This window comes from Thalassophryne amazonica, chromosome 19 (genome assembly GCF_902500255.1).
Source record: "Thalassophryne amazonica chromosome 19, fThaAma1.1, whole genome shotgun sequence".
NCBI classification, from domain to species: Eukaryota; Metazoa; Chordata; class Actinopteri; order Batrachoidiformes; family Batrachoididae; genus Thalassophryne; species Thalassophryne amazonica.
In genome coordinates this window covers 37,743,283-37,755,684 of record NC_047121.1, presented here as the reverse complement: position 1 = coordinate 37,755,684, position 12,402 = coordinate 37,743,283, and the positions used below count along the sequence as shown (strand labels likewise).

General features: G+C 40.6%; 1 long non-coding RNA gene across 1 annotated transcript; it reads right to left on the bottom strand.

Moving 5' to 3' along the window:
* LOC117500775 lies at positions 1–11,894 on the bottom strand. The gene is made up of 3 exons (XR_004557846.1): positions 11,719–11,894; positions 2,170–2,226; positions 1–583 (listed from the first exon to the last, which is right to left on the bottom strand). It is a non-coding gene; the product is annotated as an uncharacterized LOC117500775 (long non-coding RNA).
* Positions 11,895–12,402: the final 508 nt, after the last annotated feature.

The following is a 12,402-nucleotide window of genomic DNA, read 5'->3' as shown; positions in this document are numbered from 1 at the left end:
TTTCAACTTTATTTCAAGGGGTTTAGAGCAAAAATATTGCAGCAATCACTTGGGAGTTAAGCCCAAGTGATTGATACAATGAATGGCAGTAGTGGAGCAGCTAGTTAACAATTGGTAATTTCAGGAAACAAGGACATTAAAAAAAAATAGTTTGCACCATGTGTCATGCTTACGTAGTTATGTTAGAAAATAAATGGACATTGACATTATTTGACCTTTACTTTGCAGACTAAGCACAACACAGTCAAAACAATTCCATTTATTAATCATTGTCAGCTTACTTTTTTTTCTTTCTTTCTCCAAGGAGAAATGAGTGTTCATCAGGGATCTGTTCTGGTTCCTACACTGTTCAATGTTTGCATGGACGGGGTGTTCCTCTGCATGAGCTACCATGCAGGTTGAGTGTTGAGGACCCCAGTGGTTGGAGAAGGTCAAGGGGATGCCCACGTTTCACATGGCTGTGGCAGATAGATGGTTATTTAGAGATGTGGGAATTGACCGGTTGTTTGCCTGTATAGTTGGCATCCAAGACCCACAGACTGCTCCACACTGAAGGACCACAGCTTTCTGATGTCAGATAGACCTTTAGGAAAATCACTGCATGAGTAAACCTAAAATTGTTTTTTAAAAAAACAGGAAAGCATCCCTCCACTGAAGCTGCTTTGAGCCATAAAATTCATACAGGCACTCAAACATCATATAGGCCTCTTTGTTATCACTAAGATTAAAGCTCAAAGGACACACAGCCTCAATAGAAGCATGAGCACAGTTCAAATCATTATATCCAGAGCAGTGAGCAGAATAGCTTGGACTTCATTCTCACACATTTAACAAATCCTGTAGTAAATCAGTTTAAAAATGGTCTGTGCAGAGAAAAAGTGCAGATGTAAGAACTTAGAATCAAACTAGAAGACATGAAGAATCAGTACATCTGAGAGCTTGAAGACAAAAAGGTGGAATACAAAAAAATGCTGGATGCCAACGATGAATGAATGAAAGAGTGGAACTGCCAGAAAGAGCAGAAGGCTAAAGGTGACTTTATCCAAAAAGAGCTGTCAGTCAAGGACGACTGGTTTCAAAAAGCTGCAATGGAGGATTTCCAACAAGAGTTGGAAGACCAGGAGGAGAGATTTCAGAAGGAAAGTTTCTCCATAGAGCTTGAAGCAAAGGAGGCACCAAAGGACAATTACTGTGGATATGCTGAGGCAGGAATTTTTTTTGTTGGATTGGTGACAACAAAATTCCTCATGGGCACGTGCTGAACAGACTTCTGTAATGGACACGTCCATTGTGGTATGCAATGGACCACAGAGGACATCATTAGATTGTGATGAACACATATCTTTACATGGATTTTTGATGTTTTCTTTCTAAATTCCAAATGTTTTTGTCAGTTTGTCGCCAATAAACTGGCACAATGACACACAAAGTGGCTGTTTCCAGTGCTAATGCACTGACACAGCTCATTTAAATACAAAATACTTGGCTAAATAAAGTTCACATTAAGTTTTCATCTTAATAATTTTTTTAAACAGAACTAAAACCAATTAAAATTTTTGAAATATAACTATAACCATAGTCAAACTGTATGTTAAATTTTAACCTCCCAAACCAGGTGAAGTTATTCAACTTCTAGTATGGCACCCTCAAACCCCAACCCCAATGACCTTAACCTTCACCACAGCAAACCTTTACCAAATATCCAGCTTAGGGGAAATCAGCCAAAGGTCATGGGGGGAGTCAGGGAACAAAGACAAACACACAAACGTTTGCACATGTCAAACACACAGGATTAAACCAAATTAAGCACAGTTTAGACAATAACCTCCATGTTAAATCCGTCCATTGGATTGTTTCACTGTTTACTGTGTTGGAGGTCGACTGAGGCTGATTTGAGGTTTACAAGTCTAATTTTACAGCTTCATGACAGATTCCCGCTGACACAGCAGGATAATTACTGGCTTCTCTTTCCCGACAAAGAAAAATCTATTACCACACTTTATTGTAAATGTAAATGCTTTATAAAAGTGCATATTCTGCAGGATGTTTTCAGTTTCGCCACATCAGTAAATCATTTACAGAGTAACACAAACAGCCAGTGTGTGTCTTTACAACAGAAATAACATTTACACATTCATGCAACAGTACACGTGAGGTATTATTTCACACCTGTGTGTCCATGTGATGGATGTCATTTGGATAAAATGTAGGGACCTGGTTGAGGATCTGCAAAAATAAAAAAAATCAATTAAAAGTTAAGGTCAGCAGCTAAAGGCCCGGTCACACAGTACATAACAACAGCTGGACGAAGAATAAGAAATCAAAAAGTCACAAATCATTGACAAAAGGTGGACAAATGATCCTGTACTTTCCCCATCACCCAAAAGTCTGCGAATCAAGAGCGAAAAAAGGAACAAAACAAAAACAAGGCGAGCGTCAACCTCGATTCTTTAAACAAAATCAGAACGAAAAACATTCACGAAGACATGACTGAAAGTAGGTATAAAACCAAGCACAGCCAGCCTTGTTCTCATGTCCACAGTACTTAAGGTGCAGGATTTTGTTTGTCTTGACAACAGGTGAGAGATTTTGTTCGTCTTCACAACGTGTGCACATGCAGGTCAGCCACAAATGGCTGGAATTTGCATAAATAGTTAAAGTAGTTGATAAAACGTTCTTAATGCTATTGAAAACGTTGCTAATTCTTCCCAAAGATGGACGATTCATTACAAAGATGTTACGTTCAGCTTGTCAAAGCTTTAATTATTGATTTGATCAGATATCGTCAACCATCGTTCAATATGTCGGAATTGGGAGGTTGAACGAAATTGGAATTAAAGTCAAATAAAGCACCAGCATTATGAAAAATAAACGATAAGAAACCGCCAAGAAACAAAGCAAAATGAAATACGGATAAATTGAGGTTATGGTCAGTATTCGTTCAAATTTTTCAACAGTTTAAAAATTCTTAGGAAGCGGCAGTTAAGGTGCTAGTTATGGATAAAGCAAGTAGTTCACTTATGGACATAATTGAATTAATGTACGTGTATGGTGCAGGTGTTACACTCTGAGTGCATCTTGTATTTCTGCTATTTTATTATCACCTTAGTTGATGTTAATGGTCACATTTCCCACTGAACTAGCCACAAGTTCTTTTTGTTGGGGGGGGGGCATTTTTTATTTTAGTTTACTGTTTATTTTAGTTTAAATGCAAATAATTTTAAGAATTTTTCTTCTTCTTTTCTTTAATTTAGTTTAATTTTTCTGTGTTGTGGCCACTTGGTGTCACCATTGTCATGGATCCAGAATTTTGAAACAATTACCGGCATTGAAAACACTTAAAAACAGTGAATCACATTCTGATGCAATTGCTTCATTTATAGTTTAAAGTATTTTGACACTGCGGCTCATTTAGTGTTTTGTTTAAAGTGGTTCATGAGTTTTCAAATTAACAATTGTCTTTTGAAGCCAATTTTTCTAGCATTTTGAAACAGTAAATAATTTTGAAATATAACTGTTGCACTTATTTTTCAAGTAACTTTAAACTGACTGTAGGTGAGAGTGTGAATGTGTTTGTCCATATGTGGCTTTGTGACAGACTGGTGAAATGTCCAGGTTGTACCCTGCCAAGCTCCCCCATGACCCTTAACTGGAATAAGTGAGTACGGAAATTTTAAACAAATGTCACTTTCATGGAATTCAGTAGAGCCAGACTTTGTACTGTATGTTGCAGTGAAATACACCTACAATAGTACAACAGCTCCAGCAGTTGGCGACATCTGAAGCCATCAGACTTCATGCAGCTTTTTAACTGTGAACAACGCAAATCCTGCAGGCTTCACATAAAAAAGTATTTCCAGCAATAAAAGAGCTATTTTCATTACACATTTTCACAGAGGGAATCGAAATATGTGCTCATAACTACAAAAAGACTTCTGCACCCAGGATTCATTTCAGAGAGGTCTATGTGTGTGTGTGTGTGTGTGTGTGTGTGTGTGTGTGTGTGTGTGTGTGTGTGTGTGTGTGTGTGTGTGTGTGTGTGTGCGTGTGTCTCCAATCTGACATGCATCACTGCTGGACGTCCTTTTGCATCATTTGTTGACTCTGTTTTTAGCCTCAGTTCACATTTTTCAATGACTATGAGTGTCCTTGTTGCAGGGAGAAGGTCTGCAGACAGACACAAGTGCACAGGGTGTGTGTTGGAGCTTGTTTGCATCTGTTTCCATGACAACCACCCAGTTGCACCAGTAGAGGCATGGATGTAAGCGTGCACTCGTGGCCTATGAGGGTGGCCGTTTCAGAGTGCAACATGGCCAGAAGAACATGAGAGGATGCAGGTGATGGTTCTGATTAAACTCAAATAAAAGGTTCTATTGCTCCAAAACATGGCCTCCTACTACCCACCATGCATTTAGTTTGGCTCCATGCAGCCCAGTGAGATGAGGCATCTGCATGAGCAGCATTTAGGTGCTGAATGCATGTTTGCCAAACAATATGTATTGTCAATTATGTAAGATGATTCAATCAGGCTCCAAATTAATCCCTAAAACTATGTTATCTCCATGTTTATTTGTTTATTTGGATCCCCATTAGCTGCAGCTATTTTTCCTGGGGTCGACACAAGTCCACAAACACAATACACATAAATCAAAAATGCATTCATCATAACACTATATATATATACGAGGTCTGTTAGAAAAGTATCCGACCTTATAATTTTTTTCAAAAACCATATGGATTTGAATCACGTGTGCGGGGTTTCAGCCTGTCCATCGGCGCTGGGAGCACGCTGCGCTCTCAGCAGTTGTGGGCCGTCCTTAAAGGGGCAGTAACACTCCTTAATCTGTTTAATCCCCATAAAATCTCCCTGAAAGCCATATTAATTTTCCGAACGGTGTCCACCTGGAGGTCTCTTACAGTTTCTGGAAAAAAATTGATGCAGCAAAGATCCAAATCGTTCAGGCATTTATTCGCAATAAAAAATAGACGAGAGGGATAGACCACACCTCACTCAAAGCCTGCTCACAGGCGAATGAAGCAACCGACAGGCATGAAAAAAATCACGCATGCGCACGAGGGTTCAAGCTTGGCTGACGCAATCACACGTGATTCAAATCCATATGGTTTTTGAAAAAAATAATAAGGTCGGATACTTTTCTAACAGACCTTGTGTATATATATATATATATATATATATATATATATATATATATATATATATATATATATATATATATATATAATATTAAAAAATTCCAATCAAATTAATCATCACACATAGTCAGTCTTTATACATGAAAAAAAAACTTGTCTGTATACCCCTAAATATGGCATTGTTCTTCATGGCATTAGTTCTAGCTACAGATAGCGTAAAGTTTCCCACCACAGCATGTCTAGTTATGTATCTATGATTTTCTGAACTAAAAGAAAAATTCCTAAACAAAATACAAGGTAACTTAGTGACAATAATCTTTCTAGTAAAAATGATCAGTGAATATAAAAGTCTATCTTTGACTAACAGCCAGTTTAATTTTTTATGCATTGTAATGATATTTGTCCTATAACTGCACTTAAGTGCTATATGAGCAGCCCTATTTTGAATAATCTGTAATTTATTTATCATTTCTCCAGAGGCATTTGACCAAACTGCTGGGCAATAGTCCAGGTATACTAATAGTCATGCTTTAATAGCACAATTTGTTGTAGTACAACTTAGAAGCCTTGTATGTCTTCTCATAATCAATATACCCCTGCCCATTTTTACAAAAATGTTATTTATATGTTTTTTCCATGATAATTTGGAATCTACCACTACACCCAGCAGCTTAGTCTTATGTACTTGATTTATTATCATATTATTAATTTTAATATTTAATACAGAGTTTTTCATAACAACACAACTGGAGCCAATAATCATACAATTAGTCTTTTCTGTATTTAACACTAGCTTGTTAGATGTTACCCAGTCAACTACATTGTGCAGTTCCATATTTAAAACAATTTCTAGATCATTGCGTGAGTGTGTTGATGTATAAATGGTTGTCTTCTTAATGCATTGCACAACTGCACCCAATATTATTTGACTTGGATGGGATTGGTAAAAAAAAAAAAAAAAATTGATTGGAACATTCTGAGTTACAAGATGTTATCTATAAACTTTAATAATATGAACATAGATGGATATAAATGCAGGTAATCTGCAGAAGAAAAACTCAAAACAAAAACATGGCATAAATGTTGGTGTGACAGTGGGTGTCCATGTAATGGTAGTATTGCCTAGTAGGACCCGATACTATAAAGCTGTGAAAAATGTGAAGAGAGTCAGGGATAAAATGAGAGTGGAGCATACGGCAACTGCAGTCTGGAATCTCTTAAAACAAGCATTGCAATTTGTGGTTTGAAATTCATAAAATTACAGGCCCAAACAATTCTGTACTAGTATGTGTAGATGGTTTTACTCATAGTGATGATATATGTGATATTTTTGTGAAGAAATATCTATATACAATAGTGTGCTGTATAATGTGGAGATGCAGAGGATTTAAAAGACTGTACATTGTACAAGTAGACGGGCCAATGCAGATGCAGTATGTTATTCAGCTGTGAATACACTGAAAAGTGGCAAATAAGATGACAGTGAGGGAATGTTTTCTGAGCATATTACGTATAAATGGTTCTCATTTACTTTTTGTCATGCTATCCATGAGCTTTAATGCCAAGATTTTTCATAATGGATCCCCTCAGCCCGTTTATGGGGTATAGTGAGATCCTTATACCAAAAAGAAAAAAAAGTGGAAAACATTGTGTAAGTCAGAAAACGACAGATCGATAGCACCCAGGAGTATTTTCTGCAAAATGTTTGACTGGTAAATTCAAAGCTTGGGTTTAAGAAGAATTGCTCTACCACTCAGTGGTGTGCGATACCAAGTAAATACAGTATCGCCAATATTGGTAGTGATACTTTTAAATAAAGGTAATAAAAACTAATGTTGATTGAAGTGAGATATGCCCTTTATAAAACCCAAGGTCAGCTAAAGGGTCGAACTATGTCATGTTAAGTCATAAATTTGGTGACATTTTAACCAATACTATTAATTTTAACAGGAATTGTAATAGACATCATGTGCATATTTTATGAAATAATTAGGATTCTGTAATTGATGTCAGAAATGTTTTTAGTTTCTGTGAGAAGCTGAATTTGAAAGATGTTATTGATATAATAAATTTATATGCTTATCTTGATTTTTTTATCACCTGCATTTTTATCGTGATTTTTTCATCTATCTATCTATCTATCTATCTATCTATCTATCTATCTATCTATCTATCTATCTATCTATCTATCTATCTATCTATCTATCTATCTATGTCTACATCTCGATATATCTCCATATCTCTATCTATCTCGATATCTCTATCTATCTCCCTATATATCTATCTCTATTTATCCTATTTGTCCCTATCCATCTCTATAAATTGCTATCTATCTCTACCCATCTCTATATAATCTCTATTTATATCTCTATCTATATCTCCATCTATCTCTTTATCTCTACCTCTAGATCTTATTCTCTAACTATCTCCATATCTCTATCTATCTCTATATTTCTATTAATCTCTATAAATCTCTATCTCTGTTTGCCTCTATCTATCTCTGTATATCTCTATCTATCCCTGTCTATCTCTATCTCTTTATCTCTATCTGTATCTATCTATCCTCATCTTTATCTATGTATTTATCTGTATACCTCTATCTCTAGCTATCTCCATATAGCTGTCTATCTCTATGTCAATCTCTATATAACTCTATCTCTCTATTCTTAATCTATCTCTGTATATCCCTATCTATCCCTATATATCTCTATATATTGCTACATGTCTCTGTCTATCTCTATATATCTCGATTGATCTTTCCATCTATATTTATCTATCCCTATATCTCCATCCATCTCTATCAATCTCGATATCTCTACCCTGGTGGAGGCCAACGTGCACTGAAAACAGGTTTGACTTACTACCGGCAATGCGAACCAAGCTCCTGCTGCGGTCGTACAGGGACCGGATAGCCCTTAGCAACTTAGCACCCCGTACTCCCAGAGCACTCCCCACAGGGTGCCCAGAGGGACACGGTCGAATGCCTTCTCCAGATCCACAAAACACATGTGGACTGATTGGGCAAACTCCCATGAACCCTCGAGCACCCGATGGAGCATGTAGAGCTGGTCCAGTGTGCCGCGACCAGGACGAAAACCACACTGCTCCTCCTGAATCCGAGGTTCGACCATCGGTTGAATTCTCCTCTCCAGTACTCTGGAATAGACCTTACCGGGGAGGCTGAGGAGTGTGATCCCCCTATAGTTGGAACACACCCTCCGGTCCCCCTTCTTAAACAGAGGGACCACCACCCCGGTCTGCCAATCCAGAGGCACTGTCCCCGATCGCCACGCGATGTTGCAGAGGCGTGTCAGCCAAGACAGCCCCACAACATCCAGAGACTTAAGGTACTCAGGACGGATTTCATCCACCCCAGGAGCCTTGCCACCGAGGAGCTTTCTAACCACCTCGGTGACTTCGGCCTGGGTAATGGATGAGTCCGCCTCCGAGTCCCCAGTCTTTGCTTCCTCTTCGGAAGACGTGACGATGGGATTGAGGAGATCCTCGAAGTACTCCTTCCACCGCCTGACAACATCCCCAGTCAGGGTCAACAGCTCCCCACCCGCACCATAAACAGTGCTGGTGGAGAGCTGCTTCCGCCTCCTGAGGCGTCGGACGGTTTGCCAGAATCGCTTCGAGTCCGACCGAAAGTCCTCCTCCATAGCCTCCCCGAACTCCTCCCAGACCCGAGTTTTTGCCTCTGCAACCGCACGGGCTGCGGCACGCTTGGCCTGCCGGTACCTGTCAGCTGCCTCTGGGGTCCCACCTACCAACAAAGATAAGTAGGACTCCTTCTTCAGCTTGATGGCATCCCTTACTTCCGGTGTCCACCACCGGGTTCGGGGATTGCTGCCGCGACAGTCACCAGAGACCTTGCGACCACAGCTACGAGCAGCCGCATCGACAATGGAGGTGGAGAACATGGTCCACTCGACCTCCATGTCTCCAACCTCCCCCGGGATCTGGGAGAAGCTCTCCCGGAGGTGGGAGTTGAAGACCTCGCTGACAGAGGGTTCCACCAGTCGTTCCCAGCAGACCCTCATGATACGTTTGGGCCTGCCACGTCTTACCGGCTTCCTACCCTCCCAGCGGATCCAACTCACCACCAGGTGGTGATCAGTCGACAGCTCTGCCCCTCTCTTCACTCGAGTGTCTGAGACACGTGGCCGAAGGTCAGATGATACGACTACAAAGTCGATCATCGACCTCCGGCTCAGGGTGTCCTGGTGCCACGTGCACTTATGGACACCCTTGTGCTCGAACATGGTGTTCATGATGGACAAACTGTGACTAGCACAGAAGTCCAACAACTGAACACCACTCGGGTTCAGATCGGGGAGGCCGTGCTTCCCGATCACCCCCCTCCAGGTCTCACTGTCGCCGCCCACGTGGGTGTTGAAATCCCCCAGGAGAACAATGGAGTCCCCAGTCGGAGCGCTATCTAGTACCCCTCCCAGGGACTCCAGGAAGGTCGGGTACTCTGCACTGCTGCTCGGCCCATAGGCCGTGACAACGGTGAGAGACCTGTCCCCAACCCGAAGGCGTAGGGACGCGACCCTCTCGTTCACCGGAGTGAACTCCAACACTTGGCGACTGAGCTGGGGAGCAATAAGCAATGCGACCCCAGCTCTCCGCCTCTCCCCGTGGGCGATGCCAGAAAAATGAAGCGTCCAGCCCCTCTCCAGGAGTTGGGTACCAGAGCCCAAGCTGTGCGTGGAGGTGAGCCCGACTATCTCTAGTCGGTATCTCTCAACCTCCCGCACAAGCTCAGGCTTGTGGATACACTATGCACAATTTCTCCAATCACAGCCATAGAAGCCTCTAACTTCTTCTGGGTTGTCTGGGTGTTTTGGTGGCTTTCCTGACTTTTCTCCTTGTTGCACAGTCACTCAGTTTTTGAGAACTGTCTACTCCACACAGATTTACCATAGAGTGTTATACTGTATGTATTTCTTCATAACTGATGTAAATAAAGTCTAAGATGTATTCAGTGACTTGGAAATGTTCATGTATCCATCCCCTCACTTGTCTGAAGAGAAATGGCGATAAATCTGAGTATTTACAGGTATTATACCAAAGGGGCGGATTAATTATGCAACCCATCTTCTTGACTTTTAGATTTTTAAATAATTTATATAAAGTTGAGAAAAACATGCAAACAGTGGTTCAAATAGTTATTTGCCTCGCTGTATATATACACACAGTAAAAGCTGCCGAAACCATTATTGTATAAACCAGAAGTCCATTTGTGTGTGTGTCTTTGTCCAGGTAGTACCTTTTGGCTATGGTTTGCGTTTAGCCCTGTATGTTTTTAGTTATGTGTTGTGATGTGTTGCCACGCCCTGTTGGTTTTCTGTCTGTGTGTGTGTGTGTGTGTGTGTGTGTGTGTGTGTGTGTGTGTGTGTGTGTGTGTGTGTGTGTGTGTGTGTGTGTGTGTGTGGTGTGTGTGTGTTGTAATTATCCCCTGCCTGTGTCTGTCATCTGTCTCTGTCCTTGTGTTCTGTCCCCGGTCTGTGTTTCGGTGTCTTTGCGCACTGTTTACACGATCTGAGTTCCACTTTGCTTTTTTTGCTTCAGTTCTGGATTTAGTTTTTGGTCATTGTTTAGTTCTGATTGTCATTTGTGTTTTTTATCACCTCATTATTTTGTTCTTAGTTTTCATGTTAGCTTCTACACTGTTGCTCTTTGTTCACTTCTGAGTTCTATGTTTGTTTTTGCATAATGTATTTTTATGCATTTTAGTTTTGTGAATTCTCTTCATTCGTTATGTTTTGTTACTGTTATATGTAGTTTTCCACTCACCTTCTGATGTCTGTTTACCTTTAGTCATTTGGTGTTCCTTTAGTTGTCACATCAACTTTTACCTTGCCTCCCTTATTCACCACCTGTTGCTCATTAGTTCATTTGTATTTAAGCCCTCACCTTTTCTGTTTGTTGTCAGTTCCTTCATTTGGTTCCCCCGTGAGTATGTCTCGGGAGTAATTTCTGATCTTCTGTCATTACCTGTTGCTTCTTGGCTTGATATTTTCATATTTACGAAATGAAGTTCAGCACTGACACTCACTGATTTGAGGAAAGTGGGCACCGTATTAAAAGCCCAGGCGTATGTTTTTTCAAACCGTGCTCAGACCCAGCACCTAAATGAGGCAGGCCTTTATTCAAGGCTGGTGATTATTAAGATAATGCTGCTTGCTGCCTGCACTGTAATATGGTGTTAAGTTTCACACATAGTGTCTCTGGGTGTGGTGAAAAACAACAGAGCTCCCTGCGTGACTGCGAACCCTTCCCTGTAGCTTGACATGCACCTGCTTTAATGACGGAGACCGCAAGAATTGTGTTTGGCCACTTTTCCAGTTTCACTCCTTCCTCTCCCGTCATATTTTAATAGTTTTTGAAGTGTGCCTACCAACTACATTTCAATCATGGATGAAATACGTTTGGCAGAAAAGACCACAAATATGATCAACTTTACAACACAGAGTCAGAAAAAGGCGCTCTCTCTATATATATATATATAAACACAAATTTAACAAAGAAAATATCAAACAAAGACATTAGTCTTACCGAAGTAAACTTCCTTGTTGCATTTTGGGCACAATGGCATGTTGTTTGTCCACAGGTGATGGTTTTGCGTGTAAAAAAAAAAGTGAAAAAAGCACCTCGCTCTGAATGCAAAATGTGCACCAGTTTCTGCATTTATAGCTCAGTGGAACATTATTTAGCAAGGTTTGTTGGCTGGTTCCTGCCTCCTCCGCTATGGTGGCACTTACTCCATTTCCCTGGTTGGAGGGCTCTTTGCACTGAGCACTTCTGATTGGCTCTTATGCATGTTTATTTTTCACTCCATGAATTTTTATTCATAAGTAGTCTTTAGTTTTTGTCTTGTGCTGCACACCGTAACCCTGTTTAACAGCATACCAAACGTGTTTGACGTAACAGGACCACGGCCGCCTACATGTCACGCAAAGAAACACGTTTTGCTGCTAAACTGAATTGCACCGATTGAAGAACTACTTCTAAAGATAAGGCTGGTTTAGCAGGCGTCTCGCTGGGTTTGTGTTCATCATTGTGTAGAGCAGGTAGCACAGTGGATAAGGAGCTGGCTTGAGTTTGAAGCCTGCTCGTGCTTCCTGTCTGGCTTCTTTGCTGAACTGTGTGAGCTTTCCAAACTTTTGCACATTTGGTTGGTGAACGTTTTGCGGGTGACTTAGTAAGATTAACTATGCATGACAGTGGGTGGTCACGTGA